The 18,274-nt window shown below is 53.6% G+C and overlaps 1 protein-coding gene across 20 annotated transcripts in view; it reads left to right on the plus strand.

Moving 5' to 3' along the window:
* The window catches only part of JAKMIP3 (Janus kinase and microtubule interacting protein 3), a 75,103-nt gene that overhangs the window by 132 nt on the left and 56,697 nt on the right, over positions 1-18,274 (plus strand). The gene's annotated exons all lie outside the window — the stretch shown is intronic.

The raw sequence follows: 18,274 nt of genomic DNA on the forward strand, positions 1-18,274 counted from the left end.
GGGGTGCGGCGAGCAGGGTTTCTGTTCTGAATGCTGCAGGGGCTCCGCGGCTTTCGGCCTGGGCCCGGGTCTCCGTGCTCAGGCTGCCGGCGTCTGCATTCGCCTCTGTGCTTAGAGGCAGCCCCGCGCCGCCGGAAGTGAACGGTGCAGAGGAGTGCGTCCTCTCAGCCCCGCAGCCCCACCGAGGGGCTTGGGGTGCCCTTCCCTCTGCGCTCCTGTGTGCACCCGGGGAGGCCGGCCTGCTTCCCTGTGGGCAGTGGGGTTCTCTGCCTCAACACCGGGGGCATCCGGCCACGCCTTCAGGGCGGGAGCTTGCTCCCGTGGCCGCCGTGGCCGCCGTGGCTGCCTGGCTGCGGGACGGCCCGCGGGGCCTTGGGCTGGTGCTGGGTGTGCCGCACCCGGCGAACACAGCAGCACCTCCCTGTGTGGCCCGGGTCCCTGCTCACTCATCCCTGACTGGGGCGGCGGGTGCAGGGGACGCCTCTGGGCCTGGTTTTCTTGTTGAGAACCAGGCGTGTTGATGGCTCTGGTTCTTACCACCCGTCGGCCCGGGGCCAGCTGGTGTCTTCTCTGTGACACTCAGGACTCACACCGTGTCCACCGACACCGCTTCTTGTGCGAGGAACTTGGGTTTGGGGGACCACAGCTTGTTACGTGTTTCGCTCTTACGTGTAACACTTGCTGCATGTTTTGACGCTTTGCCTGGGCGGATGCGGGGAGGCCCCTCCGTGGCCCGGTTTCCCCGGCGTTCTGGGAGACCGAGGGCAGGCAGGGCTGCGGTGGAGAGAGCAGCCCAGGGAATCTGGCAGGACCTGGGTGGCTGGGCCCCGACCTCATCCGGACCCGACAGCAGTGTAAGCGCTGGGCGGTGTGGGCCCGTGGCCCTGCCCGTCGGCGGAGCTGAGCCAGCAACACAAACCCAGACCCGAGTTCGTACCAGAAGATTCTCCACGGTCTGAGCTCTTGAACAGGTCAGCCACGGCGGGGGTCACGGCGAGCAGGTCAGGCCAGCGTGGACCCTTGCCCCCAGGTTCCGCGTGAAAGGTCGGCTCTGTCTGCTGGGGGTTTCGGAACGTCTAGTGGATGGCGTGCGTGCGCCCTTGCGGCTGAGCGTGCGGCCGAGGGGTCATGACGGCGCACTCGGTGTCCGGGTTTCCTTTTCCGCGATTCCTGCTGCTCTGTGGGCACCCCCCCCCCCCGACACGGGCAGGGAACCCACCATTCCCACGACCGCGCAGACGCCCCCAAGGGCCCGCCGCACGGAGGACCCCATGGGATGTCCGAGCCGCTGGGAGGTGTCCCTGCAGCCGGGCCGCTAGGAAGGAGAAGACAGGACTGTCCGTCCCAGCGAGTCTGGAACAAGCTGCTCTAAGAGCTCACGGAGGCTGCGTGCCGACCACGGCTTCTGCACACCGGGCATTCCACGCGGGACAGACGCCACACCTTTTGACTTCTCTCCTGCCCAGTTTCCAGACCCAGGAGCCACGTGGACGCCAGAGCAGCCCTCTGTCGTACAGAGACGCGGTCCTTCTGGAAACTCCCCGTCTTCCTGCGCAAACCGCGTGGGCGCCCGTGTCCTGTCTCAGGTGTGGCGCCGTGGGTCCAGCCCCCTGGGCAGGTGTCAGGGGGCACCATGAGGGGTGCTCGGGAGCCCCAGGCGGGAGCCGGCCTTCGTCGGCCACACAAGACCGCGAGTGGCGGGCCGTGGTCATCCCTCTGGCGCCCTTCCCCATGGCCCTGGGTGACAACACTTAATGACAGCTCAGGAATTCTGAGGGGCGCCTGGGTGGCTCGGGTGGTTAAGCGTCTGCCTTTGGCTCAGGTCGTGATCTTTGGGTTCTGGGATCCAGTCCCGCGTGGGGCTCCCGGCTCAACCGGGAGTCCGCTTCTCCCTTTCTCCCTGCCTCTCCCCTGCTCATGCTCCCTCTCTGTCTCTGTCTCAAATGAGTAAATAAAGCCTTAAAAAGAAATTAAGAAAGAAAGAAAGAAGTTAATTCTGTCAGAACGCCCCGCGGTGGGCACCGCTGACAAGACGGGCTGTCAGAACCGCATCCGTGCCACGGAGGCCTGGGGCCAAGCACGGCCTGGCCTCGACACGAAGCCAGACCCAAGCCACGAGGAGGGAAAGGGGGCCCCAGACCGGGATTCTGTCCTGCTCGTGATGAAGGCTTTGACCCAAGGGCAAGACCATGAATGATCAGGACCAGACACCTGGAGACTCGGCCGGCGTCTGCTTCACGCCCGGTGTCTCCGGGGTCAGAGCACACGCCTGTGGTGGAGGGGCCCAGGCCCCGCAGCCCTCGTGGACCCCCCCCCCCCTTGGTGGGAGCCAAGGCGATGGGCTGGGGCCACTGTCACAGCAGCAGGAGCGAACTCAGGGAAGAAAGAAGGCTTCTTCCCCGCCGTCCTCTGCTCACAACCTCCCTGGATGCAGGTCGGCCCTGTCCCTGCCCCCGATGGCCAGCTGCGCAGCCCCTAGCGGACCTTTCCTGGGCTCCGGTGGGACACGGGGTTCTGTGTCCTCCTAACAGGTCATTCGATGCGTTTTCTTTATGAAATACAGTTTTTTTTTTTTAATTGAGTATATTCTCATGATGGAGACGTTAAAAAAACTAGAAAAGGAAAAAAAAAAAAAACAAGACCCACAAAATAAAATATTAAGATTTTAGAATATCTTCCTTTTCTTTTTTTCCCTTTCCATTCCTGTTTGCCTTGTCTTCCCCTTGCGGGGGACACCCCGTTTCATGGGAGCGTGAGCCCTCGGTGAGCGCCCCTTGAGAGTGTGCGCGGCGCCTCCCTGCCTCCTCCTGGGCAGGAGCCCTGTCCCTACGACTTGAGGTTGGTTTGGGATTTTCACGATCGCAGGCAGCACGGCACGAAGCACCTCTGAGCCGAAGGTCCCCCTGGGTCCGCCAGCCTCCTGGGGCCGACTCCCGGACAGAAAGCCTGGGACTGAGTGTGAGGAGCGTGGGGCAGGTCGGTGGGCACACATCACCCCGTCCTCCCCAGAAGGGCCCGCGCGGCTCACCTTCCTCCTGGGATGCCCCGAGCAGCCAAGTGAGTGCGTCCCGTGTGGCTCAGAAACTTCCTTCATGCCCACGACACCGCCTCCGTCCTCCAGTGCGGAGCGTCCCCGCCGTCTCTGCAGGCTTCTCACTGCTCCCTCCGGGTTCCGCGGGACAAGCCCTTCCGCCCAGGCCCGCGCCGTCCGTTTATTTTCTCTGGAAGTGCGCGTCAGCGCGGCCGTGGGATGAACGCGTGTATGTTTTTAAGATCTGGCTTCCTCCGCTCTGCGTAAGTGTGCCAAGATTCACTGTCGGATTCACCGGTAATTCTTTCTTCTTCCCGAGCACCGTGTGGATGTCCCCCACCTTGTGTGTCCACGCCCTCGAGGATGATTTCGGGGTTGCTTCCAGTTGTCGCCGGGCAGATACAGCGGCTCCGAGCACTCCCGTGCAAGTCCTTGTGCATCTCCCTTGGGCTCCTCCGCAGGCCGATCCCCCGGGAGGCGTTTCATTTTCTCGGAAAGCAGCCCAGCGTCTTCCGGGTGCTCAGACCGGGCTGCGTGCCCAGCTGCCGCGTGCATGGCGCAGCAGGTAGCCCTGCTGGCAGGTGCGGGCGGGGACACCTCGTTTTACTGCAGTTGCCTGATGACTGTGTGTGCGTCCTTCCCCGGGCTTCTTCGCGGTCGGTACACCCACTTGCTTCGGTGACGAGTCTCTCAGAGCTTTTGCCCATTTTTAACCTGGGCTGTCTCTTGACGATTGAATTTTGAGAGTTTCAGAGTGTCGATGCCCATATATTCTGGATACAAGCCCTCTACCAGATGTGCGTTTTGCAAATAGGTTTTCTCAGTCCGTGACTGTTCTTTTCATTTTCTTAACAGTATCTTTCCCAAAACAAGAAATTCAAAATTTTTGTAAATTAAAACTTTCGTAAAGTCCAGTTTGTCGATATTTTCTTCTACGGGTCTTGCTTTTTCATCCCAAGATAGCGAAGACTGGATCTGTGTTTTCACTTGGAGGTTTTGCGGTTTCATGTTTCCGAGGGTTCTGTGGTCCCTTTGGACTTGACCGTCAACATGGTGGGAGCTGAGGGCAGAGCTGGGACGTTCGGTGCTTTCTCATGTGGGCGTGTAGACGTGCGAATGTTCCGGTTCTTCGAAGGACTGTCTTTCCTCCATCGAGTTTTCTTGGATCCTCCGTTGGGCAGCGGACAGAGACTACATGGGTCTGCTCTTCCATTCTGTCCCATTGACCTGGCGTCCTTACGTCCATGTCACACCGTGTGGACTGCCGTGGCTTTCTTGTGAACTGGAAACTCGCAGTGATCCCAGCTCCAAATGTGTTATTTTTCAAAGTTGGCTCATTTAGATCATTTACGTTTTCCACAGCCGTTTTAGCAACAGCTTGTCAGTTTATACAAAATGGGTCTGTTAAAGTTTTGATTGGCATTGGGTTTACTCTAAATTTCAGTTTGGGGAAAGTTAGCATCACAACACGGTTGAGTCTTGTGATCCACGAACGGTGACTATCTCTCCATTTCGTTAGTCTTCAGTTTTCTCTCATGAATGTCTGGGGTCTTCAAGTGCACAAATATTGTAAATATTTTGTTAGATTTATTCCTAGGGATTTCACATTCTTTTGGGGCTGTTGTAAAAGGTATTGTTTTGTGAGAGAATAACTTGTTGCTAGCATGAAGAAATATAGCAGATAAATATAATTTATTTTTCTCTTTTAATCTTTAAATCTGTTAATTTGCTAATCTCATGTGTTCCAGATCGATTCCTTGGGATTTTCTATGTAGACAGTCGTGTTGTATGTGAACAGGAATGCCTTTAGCTCTTTTCCTGGTTCACTGTTGACTAGGGGTGGCGAACACAGGGGTTTCCCATCGTTCTTTATCTTAGGGGAGAGATGGTACCTCTTTCACTATCTATTAAGTACGGCACTAGCCACAACTGTTCTTTTATGGATGGCCTTCATCAAGTCAAGGAAGCTTCCTCTCATGACTTTTGCTGAAAGTTTTTATTGTGAATGGATTTTGAATTTTGTCCAAAGGCTTTTCTACGTTTTTCAAGATGATTACGTGTTTTTCAATATATTAATATGGTGAGTTAAAGGGCCTCATTTAAAAAATATTAAACCAATTTTGCATTCCTTATACATATGTCCCATTTGATTCCACTGTATTATCCTTCTTACATATCGCTGAATCAAGTGGCTAATTCTGGTGAGGATTTTTCCGTCTGTCCTAATGAGGGATATTCTTTTCTTGTGATGTCTTTGTGTAGTTTGGATATCAGAATAAGGTTGGGAAGCGTTCAGTTCTCTTCTGGAAGAGGTGATATTGAATTGTTCTTATTCTTTCCTTGAGCGTTTGCTAGGATTCACCAGTGCATGTGTCTCTGCCTAGGATTTTCTGTGTTGGAAGATTCTTACCACAAATTCAATTCCTTTAATGGATAAAAGGGTGCTCAAGTTATGAGTGAGCTTTGTTAGTTTGTATCTTTCAAGGAATTTATCCAGTTCATTTGTTATTTCTTAACGTCTGTAGGACATGTAGTGATGTCCTCTTGTTCATTCCTGATATTGTTATTTGTGTCTTCATTTTTTCCAGGCGTTTATTAATATTGTTAATATTAATATTAACAATATTATCAATATTATCAGAACAACAATATCTTCAAAACACCAACTTTAAGTTTTATTGACTTCTTTTATTGTTTTTTATTTTAATTTATTATTTTCTATGAACATTTATTATTTCTGTTCTACTTATATTTACTTTCTTTTTCTTTTTCTGTGTTCTTAAGGCAGAAGCTTAGACTAGGGATTAGATTAAGGTTAGAAACTTCCTTATTCCCAGTATAAGCGTTTATTGTCCTTCATGCTCTCTCTTACCACTGTAGTTAAACCCACCAATTCTGGTACTTGTGCTTTTTTTTTTTTTAAAGATTTTATTTATTTATTTGACAGACAGAGATCACAGCGAAGCAGGCAGAGAGTGAGGAGGAAGCAGCTCCCCGCTGAGCAGAGAGCCTGATGCGGGGCTCAATCCCAGGACCCTGGGATCATGACCTGAGCCAAAGGCAGAGGCTTCAACCCACTGAGCCACCCAGGCGCCCCGGTATTTGTGCTTTTATTTCTATTCAGTTCAAAATGTTTTTCTAATTTAGTTATAATTCCTTCATTTCTTTTTCACCTATGTGTTATTTAGAAGTATGTTTAAGATTTCCAGGTATTTAAATTTTTTTCTCAGTATCTTTTTTCTACATATTTTTAATTAATTTTGGGGGGAGGGTGCAGAGAACATACCTTGGATCATCTCACTTATTTTAACTTTGATGAGATTTGTTTCAGCATGTAGTCTATTTTGATGAGTATTTTATGTGCACTCGAAAATACTGAATATTCTGTTGTTGGGTGATGTTTCTATCTTACAAATGCCAGTTGGGTCAAACTGGTTGATACTGATGTTGAATCTTTTATATCCTGAACTCATCTTTATGCACTTACTTCACATCCAACTGAGAGGTGAGCGTTGAAGTCTCCAATTCTAGGTGTGAAAATTCCTATTTTTACTTGCATCTCTGTGGTTTGGGTTGTACGTGTTTTTGAAGCTCTGTTGTTTAATTGCTGTGCCCTCTTGATGTAGCAAGTCCTTTCTCTTTCTGTAACGTCCCTCTTAATCCCTGGCAATGTTTCTTGCTCTGAAAGCTACATGGTGTCACATGAGTACAGTCTCTTCGGCTTCTTTTGTGTAGAGTTTGCATGATTAACTTTCTTCATCCTTTTGCTTTTGACTCATCTATGCTTTAATATTTAATGTGAGTTTCTGGTAGATTGTGTAAAGTTGGTGCCGGCCTTTCTAAAAGAAAAATACTCATCTGAAAATGTCTACCTTTACATTGTGTCTTTTCACCCGTCTACCTTTAGTATTTAATGACACGGTTGGCGTGCAATCTAGCTTTCTGCTCTTTATTTTCCATTTGTGTTAGCTCTGCTTTGTCCCTCCTTTCTTGACTTCTGTGGGGTTGAGTATTTTTATGACTCTATTTAAGTGTTGGTTATTCATGGCCCTTCTGGTTCAATTTAATTTTCGGTGCTCGCTTCAGGGCCTCAGTATCGTCTGGAACTCATTACAATCCTTCTTGACATTGTGCCAGTTTTGTGTTATGAATGACCTTCATTTTCTTTCCCACTTTCCTATTGTTTTAAGAGATTTTACTTCCATGTGCTGTGTACTCTACAGTGCACTGTTCCTGGTTTCGCTTTGGATAATTTGTTATCTTTCAAGGGGATGACATGTAAGGAAAGAGTCTTTTGTACACACCGTCAGTTTTATTACTTCGAGCTTTCTTCCTTTCCCTGTGTAGATGGTTTCCCATCTGATCACATCTCTTCTGCCTGAAGAACTTCCTTGAACAGTTTTGGTAGCACGGATCGTCTGGAGGTAAACCCTTCCAACTTTTGTTTGTCTGGAAAAGTCTAGTTCTCCTTCTTCTTGGTGACGGCTTTAAGAATCTCGAAGCCATCCACTTAGAGTGTGAATTCACAGGGTTTTAGTATATTCACAGGGTTATGCAGCTGTCACCACAAATTTAGAACATTTCCATCACCCCGGAAAGAAGCCCTTGACCCTTCTCACTTCCCTGTCCTAAGCCTGCGGCAAACTCTCATCTACTTTCTTTCTAGAGTCGCCTTTTCTGGCCATTTCATTAAAATGGAGTCATACAGTATATGACCTTCTTTCTCTCTTTTTTTTTTTTTTCAGATTTTATTTATTTATTTGACAGAGAGAAATCACAAATAGGCAGAGAGGCAGGCAGAGAGAGAGGGAGGAGGAAGCAGGCTCCCCGCCGAGCAGAGAACCCAATGTGGGACTCGATTCCAGGACCCTGAGACCATGACCTGAGCCAAAGGCAGAGGCTTAACCCACTGAGCCACCCAGGCACCCCAGTATATGATCTTCTATGTCTGGCTTCTTTCATCCTGTTCTGTTTGCAAGGTCCACCCGTACTGTAGCCTGTATCCCCATCTCTCTCCTAGTAACTGCTGAATGATGTTCCATTGTACGCCTAGACCGTGTCCGATCTGTCCATCTGTCAGATGAATATTCATGTTGCTCCACTTTCTGGCTGCTGTGAACTTTGTGTGGATGTGGTACATCCTGGGGTACATCCTAGGAATGGGAGGGCTGGGTCGTATGGTGACTGTTAAACGGCGTGAGGACAGGTCAGAGCATTTCCTGAAGCAGCTACGCCGCCCGCAGTGCACGAGGGCTCCGATTTACCCGCAGCCTGACTTGTTATTTACTAGGTTTTAAAAATACTTATTTTAGGGCACCTGGGTGGCTCAGTCGGTTAGGCGTCTGCCTTCAGCTCAGGTCATGATCCCGGGGTCGTGGGATTGAGTCCCATATCAGGCTCCCTGCTCACAGGGGAGTCTGCTTCTCCCTCTGGCCCTCCTCCCCGCTCAGGCGCTCTCTCTCTCTCAAATAAATAAAATCTTTTTAAAAAAATAAAATAAAAAATTATTTAAAAAATACCTCTGATAGTAGCCATCATCATGGATGTCAGGTGGTCAGCTCCTTCATTCCTACAAGATATGTTTGCTGAGGATAGAATTCTAACTTGGTGGGTGGTTGGTTTGGTTTGGTCTGGTTTTCCCAGCACTTTAAAGCCGTTGCTCGATTGTCTTCTAGCTTCTCGTCCTGCTCCTCTGAGTGTCGTGTGCTCCCTACAAACCTTGGTTCTGTTCAAGGTTTTTCTTCAGTTCTGGTGTCCATCAGTTTGACTATGGTTTGTCTACACTTCTTCTTCCTGTTTGGGGATCTATGAGCTCCTTAAATCACTGAGTTGTTGTGTTTCACTAACTTTGAACAGTTGTTGATGTTTTATTTTTTTTATATATTTCTTTTCCCTGTTCTCTTGTTTTACTCTGGGACTCCACCCCCACCTTCCTTCCAGGCTGCTTGATTCTGCCCGACATGGTTAGAGAGTCTGTTTTCTCTCTTCTCCTTTGTTTCACGTTGGATGGTTTCCTGTCTTCAAGTTCATGGAGACTTCCCTCAGCAGTATCAATTCCTCGGGTGAGCCAGCCAAAGGAATTCTTCACCTTCGAGGTCATGATCATTGTTCGCAATGTTTCCATTCGAGTCTTTCTCATAGTTCCCATTTCTCTGCTGGTTCCTGTCCCTTCAGTCATCATGTGCTTCCTTTCCAGTAGACCCTTGAGCATATTAGTCACAGTTCTTTAAATGTCCCGTCTGGTAGCTGCCACGACTCCGCCCCTCTGAGTCTGATTCTTCTGGTTGCTTGACAGTGGGTGGTTTTCCTTGCATTTTGTTTTGTTTTTCTGTGTCTTGTAATTTTTTATTGAGTAGCAGTCATTGTCTGTAGAGGAACAGTAGAAAACATTTGAGGAAAATATCTAAGCACAGATATGGATACATCTCTTCTCGAGTTCGTATGTGGGTTTGAGTTGACCCAGGAAATCGCTGACCTGGGTTCGGGCTTTGTAGTTTTTGTCAGTACACCCCAGCCGACACGGGGTTCAGATCCTGCATGGCGGGCTGCCGGCACACTGCAGGCTCACGCGGCCGCAGGCTCTAGTCCATGTCTCTGCTGCACCTCAGCTTCCGGCACGCCCTGCACTCCTGCGCCACAGAAGGGGCCATCTCTGCGGCCTTGCCCCTCCCCCAGCTAGACTGCTGTTGCTTGTTATTCACAGTGAGACTTGTTTTGAGGAAAGGGGGTCTCGGTCTCTTCTGTGTAGCCTTAGATGAGTTGAGGCATTTGTGCCTGAACTTGGACGGTCAGGCTTCTGAAGATTCCTGCCCTCCTCCCCAGCAACCAAGCTCTGTCTGTGTCAAGGGGCCTCTGTCTTCCTCCCCAGGGGCAGGGGTTTGGGGCTTGCCTTCTTACCCTAGAGGCACGGATACTTTTCTAGATCCTGGGGCCCGAAAGAAGGAGGGATCTTGCTTTCATCCTTATCCCAGTGACCCTGTAGACAAGAGGGTTTGCTGCCCTTCTCCCAGTGGCTGAAGGCTTTTGCTTTGTCTGCAAGATGGTGGGGAGAGTCTCGTACTTGTCCCAGGCAGCAGACTGCCTCTTGCAGATCCGCACCACATGGGGAGCCCCTCCAGCTTCTGCCCTGCCCTCAACCTCTCTTGTGTCTGGACTTGAAAGATTCCCAACTGACCTGTCAGCCCACATCCGGCCCTTGGAATCATGTTAAACTTGGAGCTGATTTCTTCTTACCTACTTCTTTCTCCTGTGCTCCGCCTAAGGTTGGCTTGGGGCCTCAACTCTTTAATGGGCTTGAGGAAAGATAGGATTTTATAGACTATGGCTGGGACATTCTCTTGTGATTTTTTACATCATAAGCAGAGGAGGTTTTCTCAAGATTTTAAAATCATTTTTTCCTTCTTTGTAAATTATCTCCTTTGATAGTTACCCATTTATCTTGTGAGATCATGGTATTTTTATCGAGTTTCATGATCTCCTGATATAGTGAAGTTATTAACTTTTTAATTGAATTTACTGCGCACACTGTTTCGGCTTGGTTTTAGCTCCTTAATTGCATGACATCTATAATAGAGAGATGTAAATTTTTAATGGGTTGGAATCTGCTGGCTTTTCCTGTTGTGAATTCCTTTCATCTTCTCTAAGCCTAGGGAGGCCGCTCTCTCCAGAGATTTGAGAAATGCTCGTTTCAACTTTCCCTGCTTTGATTTTCATCCTCAGGTCTCTTCAATCCACTTGGAGTTTCATTGGGAAGCAGGATCCAGAGATCGACTTTTCTTTGACAATTAGCCAACAGAGCCAGTCTGTTGGAGGGCTCTCCCTCCCCTTACCTCGGAACATAATGTACGTGGATTATAACGTGGGGCCTATTTTCTGAACCGTGTGATGTTTCTCAGTCACGCGGTCGTTTATGAGGTTGGGGTTTATCCGGCTTAGTAAAATTACATGATTTTGGCTAGAGACACCAGTTTCTGTTACAAAAATTTGCTGTATTTCTGCCAGGACCCTGTTGTGCTCGTCTCTCTGGGTACCATGGACACAACTGTCTCAGGGGTCACTGAGTGAGTCCGTTTTTCTTCACTGCTGCTGCTGTGTGGCCGGTTGCTGGGTCTCCGAGTTCTTGGGCAGCCTGAGCCTGAATAGGATGTTGTCTGACGCCCCCCAGGCCATGAGGTCAGCAGACGCCACAGCACCCCATTGTCAAATGGACGTGGAGCATAGATGAGGTTAGCTCGAGCAGGCCTTGAGACACAGGCAAGTCCTCTGGTTCCGAAAATCCCTCTCCTGCTAAGGCATCTCGTCTCTCCCACTCACCCCGTGGCCTCGGGGGGCCTCCCTGGGACCAGTTGGCTGAGGAAGAGAGGATGTGGGCCTCACTGGCAGGTGATTCTGCCTGACACGCATGGGTCGCCCACGGTGGGTGCAACACCTTGGGTGCTAATGTCTGTATTAACTTTCTGTTCTTGCCAAAACAAATTGCCACCCATCTAGTAGCGTACAACAACCGAGAGTTGCTGTCTCACAGTTCCTCAGCCGGAGCTCTGGGTCGGGGCTAAGCCTGAGTGTGGCCTGCTGCTGTCCTTTCTGAAGGTCCTGGGGGCGGGGTGGGGGGCCTCTGTGTCCTTGCTCACTCGGGTGTCAACAGAGCTCGCCTCTGTGGCATTGGACCGTGAGTTTGATTTCCCTGTGCTGTGTGACCCAAAGGCTCTGCCTGCCCAGAAGCTGTGTCGACCCCTGGCTTGGGGCACCTTCTTCCATGTCCAGGCCGGTGGTCATGGTCCACATCTTCCTCCCCTGCACCTTTTGGGCCTTTTCTAGGAAAGAGTCTCTGCCTTTAGGATCTATGTGGTCGGATGGGACCGCAGACTGCATCTCAGAGTCTTAACCTGAGCACATCTGTGAAATGCCCTGTCACGTAAAGGAACCTGTTCACACGTTGCAGGGTTAGGACGTGGACAATATCGGGGGACCCACACCTGCCCCCTCGCAGAGCATCCCTGGCTGATCAAAACCCAAATGCTGACCCTCTTTCCTAAATCAATACAGGTTTTCTGTGGGACGTGTTTCTAAGAAATCTTGAATTTTAAAAAAACATATTCTAGAACAAATTTTTTCTGCGGATAAAATGTCAGGGAGCTGGGGACGCCTGGGTGGCTCAGTTGGTTGGACGACTGCCTTCGGCTCAGGTCATGATCCTGGAGTCCCGGGATCGAGTCCCGCATCGGGGTCCCAGCAACATGGGAAGTCTGCTTCTCCCTCTGACCTTCTCCTTCATGCTCTCTCTCGCTGTCTCTGTCTCTCAAATAAATAAATAAAATCTAAAAAAAAAAAAAAAATGGCAGGGAGCTAAAAATTTCGGATTGACCGTAACAATGGAAGTAGTCCACAAAGTCTCACTACAAAAGACGCTCTGTACTCTCAGCCCATTTTTGACCGACAGACACGCCACGTGCACCAGTTAGTCAAACCGAAACGTGGCCGTGTCCTTCGTCGGGAGTTCTGGGACCTTCACAGGTGGCAGAAGCAGACAGACAAACGGCGTCTGCCGAGCCCTGGCCCTGCACCTGGCTCGTCGCTCTGGGCTGTGTGCTCCGCGCCTTGCCGAACCAGAACGCTGGCTCTCGGGGGCAGATCTTAGAGCCCACGGCGGCCGCCTGCGGCAGCCCCAGCAAGCAAGTACACTGGGTCAGGAGGCAGGTGTTTCCAGATGCTGCCCTGAGCAACTCTCCTTTTTCCTAAAGAGTAAACCCTGTCGGTTCAGAGCTGTCCCGCATGGTGGCTTGGCGCGGCCAGACCCCCAGGCCGCTGTCACGAGCACCTTGTCCCGCCCTTGCCGCACCTCCCTTGCCCTTCTCACGTCCGGACTTCCATCAGACGACACCCCCCGACCCACGCACACACACAACTGCAACTCCAAGCCAGCCTGTTCTCCCACCCCCGAGGGACACCGACACGCATTACCAACCATCAGCGCATTCCTCCCTAAAGTGTACTTGCAAAGCCCTTGTCCTGAGGCATTTGCCATGAACGAAGGTTTCCTGAATTTCTCCTCTGGCTGTGACAGGGTCACCAGTCATTGTCTCCAGACATTAGGTTCCCGCAGGGTCTGCTGTCCGTCCTAGCCGTTGAACCTGGCTTTCTTTACAGCCCCTGCCGGGCCCTCCAGCTCAGGTCCTTGTGGCTGCCCTTCAGGCACAGTCCAGGACCAGACCTGCAGACCAGTGAGGCAAAAAGGAACAAGCCTGAATCTCACTACTTTCTGGGGCTCTTCCTCTGACTTTAGGGGCTTCCCTGTTTCAGGTCACTTTGCTCTTGGTCTCAGGCTTGGGCTGGAGGCTCAGAGGCCAGGTCCCGTCCTCAGCCAAGGCCTCCTGAGGGGTCCCGGGCTGAGCAATGGCCCCAGACCACAGCCCCCGTCCTCCACTGGGCTCGGGCGTGGACACACAGGCGGAAGCTCACCCCGGAGCCCGCACTTTGAACCCCATACATCAGTGACTTCCGGGCTTGGGAGTCAGAGAAGCTGGGAATGAGTAAGGAGACGGATGTCATTTCAGCTCTTTCTGTATCTGGGGCATAATGCAAGAAGCTGGCATGGCAGGTACCAAATGCCACGGATGTGGCATCCCGGGCCCCGGTTTCTGGGGGGGCCAGGCTTGGGGGAAGGTCGCCCGGGCTTCTGAGAACAGGGTGCGGACGAAGTTGTTGACCTTCTGGTCGCCAAGAGAGAGGACATTACTGGGTAAAGCAGCCTTACTCCCTCAGGGAGGCCAGTTCTCCGGCCAAGTGGACTCCGGGGGCCAGGAGGGTCTCTGCTAGGGGCTGGCCTACTGGCCTGAAAACCTGCCCTTCTTCCTTGAGGCCCTGACTCCTTTGCAGGGACCTGGCCTTCCCCTTGGGTGGCTCGGCCTGGGCCTGAGACCACGGCTGCCAGGGATGTTTGTCTCCAGGCCCTGCTGCTATGGCCGCGCCCAGAGGGACCCGGGCAGATGCAGGCTTTTGTTTCCTGGCCTGGACTCCGGAATTCCGGCACTTTCCATGCAGACCCCGCAGCAGATGAAACTCAGCCTGAAGGTTGCGTAGGGGCCACTGGGCGTCAGCCGGTGAGACACATCCCCACCGGGGGGTGCATGGGGGCTGTCGGGGGTGGGGGGGCCTCGTGACACCAGACAGAGGCTTTCGTCAGCGGGGAGCTGGCTGAGTCCCCTGGCTCCCACCCGCTGTCTCCCACCTGCCAGGAGCAAGGCCCACCGCAGCCCCCGGCCCTGCGGACCGCTCTGGGCGCCACCGCAGGGAAAGGGACGCCATGACCCTGACCCCACCCCCATCCAGATTATGCAGAGATCCTTTCAAATGCCATTTTACTTTTTATGTTGGACGATTTGCCAGACCCAGGGTTCTCTTGTGCTGCTGGAACCAGCGGTACAGCTCCAGTCACTGCGGCGATGACTCAGCCTCGAAGCCATTTCCACAGCCTCCAGCTGGAGGTCGCAGGGAACACGTAGATTTACATTTATATGTATGTTGTCGTAAAGATGTAAGAAAGGGATGAATCACAGGCCTTAAACAAGCAAAAGCAAGCTTTCCTTGGGGGGGGGGGGCAACGCTATTTCCTGATGCCGTGGGGCGGGGGAGTGCAGGAGAGAGGAAGGACCGTATGGAACTTCTGTGCACCTGGGGGTCGCTGGCATGTTTCCAAGCAGGTGTCCACGGGCCTCACCGCGCTGTTTTCTGCTCCCTTTCCCCGGTGCCTCCCGCTCAAGGAGCCTTTCTCTCTCCCCGCGTGCTTGTGCGGCAGGCGCCTCCCACCCTCCATCCCGTCTGGCGCACAGCGCTCTGCTCTCCATGGTCCTGATGTGGATCCTTCCACGGGGTTCCAGGTCTCCTTCCCAGGCTCCTGCCTCTTGCACCTTTCTGGAGGGCCGGGGTGGGGTGCTCCCTGCCCCTGCTCTCTGTCATCTACAAACGACCTCTGCATCTTGGCTGGTTTTCCCTCTGTGTTCCTCTCTGGGAGTCAGTCCCGCTTCCCACTTCCTTGCCAGGCGTGTCCCTCCGTTCTATTGAGAAGTGACCGGCAGCCTGGTCGTTTTGACTGGGCACCAGATGTCGTGGATTTTGTATGTTGGGGGCTGAATTTTGTTTGTATTCCTTTACATTTTTTTTTTAAGATTTTATTTTTTTGTTTGTTTAGAGAGCATGGCCGGGGGGAGGGGGCAGAGAGGAGAAAAGCAGACCCTTGCTGAGCAGGGAGCCCTCTGACCCCACAACCCTGAGATCATGACCTGAGCTGAAACCAAGAGTCAGAACCTCAACCCACTGAGCCCCCCAGACGCCCCTCCTGTAAATATTTTTGAGCTTGGTCCTGGGCCCCAGCTGGGTGTGGGAAGAGGAGGCCCCTTGGACAGAGGCAGAGAGCTCTCGGGCAGGCTAGGCCGGCGCGCTCCCGAGGTGGTGCGTTCACGTCTGCTCCCCAGTCCCCAGCCTGGACTGTCTGCAGCAAGGGGGGTCCGGTTGTGTGTCTCTCTCGGGAACGGCAGGCCTGGGGCTCTGTCAGAGACGGCGCTGGGTCCTCGGGGGACATGCTCCCTCTGGACCCCGGTTTCCTCACCCCAACACCTGGCATTTTGGTCGGCGATCTGAGATTCTTTCCCGTGCTGGAAATCTGTTTACATGTCTCTGCTTTAAACAGCCGTCTGTCCAGTGACCAGCTCCGCAGAAGCAAAACTGTGTATTGGTTCGGTATTCTGATTCCGTTCTTTCTGGAACACTCGCGTTGCCATCCAGAAACCATTTCCCTGCTTGGCCCACGTTGGAGGGTCACAACCGCTGCCCTTTTATACTTCCTGGTATTAATGTGATGGAAACCTTCCTCCCCGGACTGAATCAGGCAAACGCAAAGCCACCACAGGTGGTCGGCGACGGCAGCGGTTGAACATGATGTCTGCCCTCTGCCTGGGAAGGGAGCCGGCGAGCGTCACATCACACTTGAGGTTTAGATGACACCATCTCTACTGTGACTGTGATGACGCTCGTTCTCGTGCAATGGTCGGTACGAGTATAAGGTGTTTCCTTTGACTGAGAAACTGCCGCCTCCAGGACGGCGGGGTAAACCTGCTCTTCCCTCGTCTCCCATCCCACAACGAAACACTCTGGATACAGGGTCAGAAGTAGGCGAAGACGGCAAGCCAGCGAGGGGCCTCGGGCCCGGGAAGACACCATGGTGAGGTCCCTGAGTCTTCGCCGGGGCTGCAGAGATCAGAAACCCCAGCAGATGCAGACGGGACACGCGGCACGAGGACCCTGCCCTCTCTGGCCCGCGGGCCGGGAGAACAGGCGGGCAGCATGGTTTTACCCGAGAGGAAACCCGGCAGGGCAGGAGCCCGTGGGGGGCACTGGACGCTGGCGACCAGGGAAAACAGACGGGAACCACGGGGAGATGGCACCCTCGCTGCTGGTGGGCGCGCAGCCTCCGAATAGCTCGGCTGCGCCTCATGGAACGACCCTTCCTCAAGCACGGGCGACCCCAACGTCACGCCATGGGTAGTCATATCGGAGAACCAAGGCTGCTTGTCAAGCCGTGTGCGTGTGCAGAGAGCGGCCCTGGGGTGACAGCCGAGGCCGCGCACAGCCGGACGCCCTCCTGTGTGAGCCGGTCCCCACACCCTGGAACGGGGCAAGCGGGTGAGCCGCCCGTGCGCGGAGGCTGAGCGGATCCCAGAAGGTCACATACCGCTGAGTCCCTTTCCGTAAGGTTCCTGAAATGACGGAATGTAGAGACGAGAGCAGACGTGTGGTTGCCCGGAGCTGAGGAGGCTACAGCAGGCGCGGGGCTTACAGGGCACATGAGGGGTTCTGGGGAGACACGGTCAGCGTCCCGGGGGCACTTCTGCGCTGTGGTTTCTCAGGACGTGGCCCCCGGGGAAGCCGTGTGGATGCACGAGGGCTGTGTCACCCCACACGGCCGCGTCTGTGGGATTCACACGGAAAAGTTTACGTCCAGGTTGGAGTTTCACTCACTCACGGGTGGGCCTGGACTTCGGCCGTGAACCATAGGGCCCTCTCCATGGGACGGGAACCTGTCGGAATCCGCTGGGAGGACTGGGGACCGTGACTCCCCGGCAGGTTCATAGGGAAGAGGCGGGGTGTTGGAGTCAGGACAGAGGTGGTGTGGCCAACACCAAGTCCCTTCTCAGAGATGCCAGCCAGCTGGGGGAGCGCTGGTGTCCTTGTGGGGTGGAGGGCATCCCCTGCCATGTGGGGTGCCTCCCTGGCTGCCTTAGCCGCTCACCGTGAGTCCGCTGGCCTTGGCGGCAACGGTCCCATCCTGGAGCCACAAAATCCGCTCCTGCCCTGGGTCCCCATGGTGACATCGCCTGGACTCCTGACCTCTGCCTCTGGCTTCTAGAAAACGCACTTCCCAGGGGAGCTGAGGCCTCAGCCTCTGCCCCTGGCCATTCCGTGGACCCTCCGTCTGTCCTGTGACCACCTCGTGGTCAGCTGTGGGAAAGAGCCCAGCGGGCTTGAGCGTCTACCGTGTTTCGGGGCTGTCCCAGGGCTCGCGCTGACCATGGGTCTGCTGGGTACCACCCAGCCCCGGGCCCCCGACCCCTCGTGCTGCTCCCCACCCGCTCCAGACGCTCTCCTACCCCCCTGCCCCGGCCCCCAGCACGACTCCTGCTCGACGTGTCCAGGTGTGGATCAGATTCTGTGACTAACATGTGCGTCCAGCCACGTGTCCAGCTCATCTCCCTCTCTGGGGTCTTGGTGTTTTCTGGAGAAAGTGACTTTTGATGGGAGAGCCCCGTGTCATCAGGGCTACCCCAGGGCCCACAGCTGGCCTGCCTCTGTGCCCCTCTGTCGGGCTCATCTGAGGGCCCAGCCTGGGGAGGGGGCACCCTGAGACACCTCCCCCAGGGCCAAGGGCCCCCCTACACGGGCATCTGCACACTGGCCACGCCCACGGGCATACGGACATTTGTCCGACTGCCAACAGGAAGCCCACCCTGAACTCGGGGGGTTCCTGTGGGGTTCGACAAGGTGACTCTGACCCTCCCCACTGCCTGCCTCCTCGATACCCACACCTCGGGCTTCCGTGGAAACGATAAGCATCAGAAGCACAAGCGTCAGATTCGTCCTGTCTTCTCTGTAGGTAAAGGGTGAGCACAAGCCATGGGCTCCACGTTGGAGAAATCCTGGAGGCCGGCAGGGGCCAGGTGGGGGTGGCGTGGACCCCACGGCTTCCCCGTC

This window comes from Meles meles, chromosome 13, assembly GCF_922984935.1.
Source record: "Meles meles chromosome 13, mMelMel3.1 paternal haplotype, whole genome shotgun sequence".
Taxonomy (NCBI): domain Eukaryota; kingdom Metazoa; phylum Chordata; class Mammalia; order Carnivora; family Mustelidae; genus Meles; species Meles meles.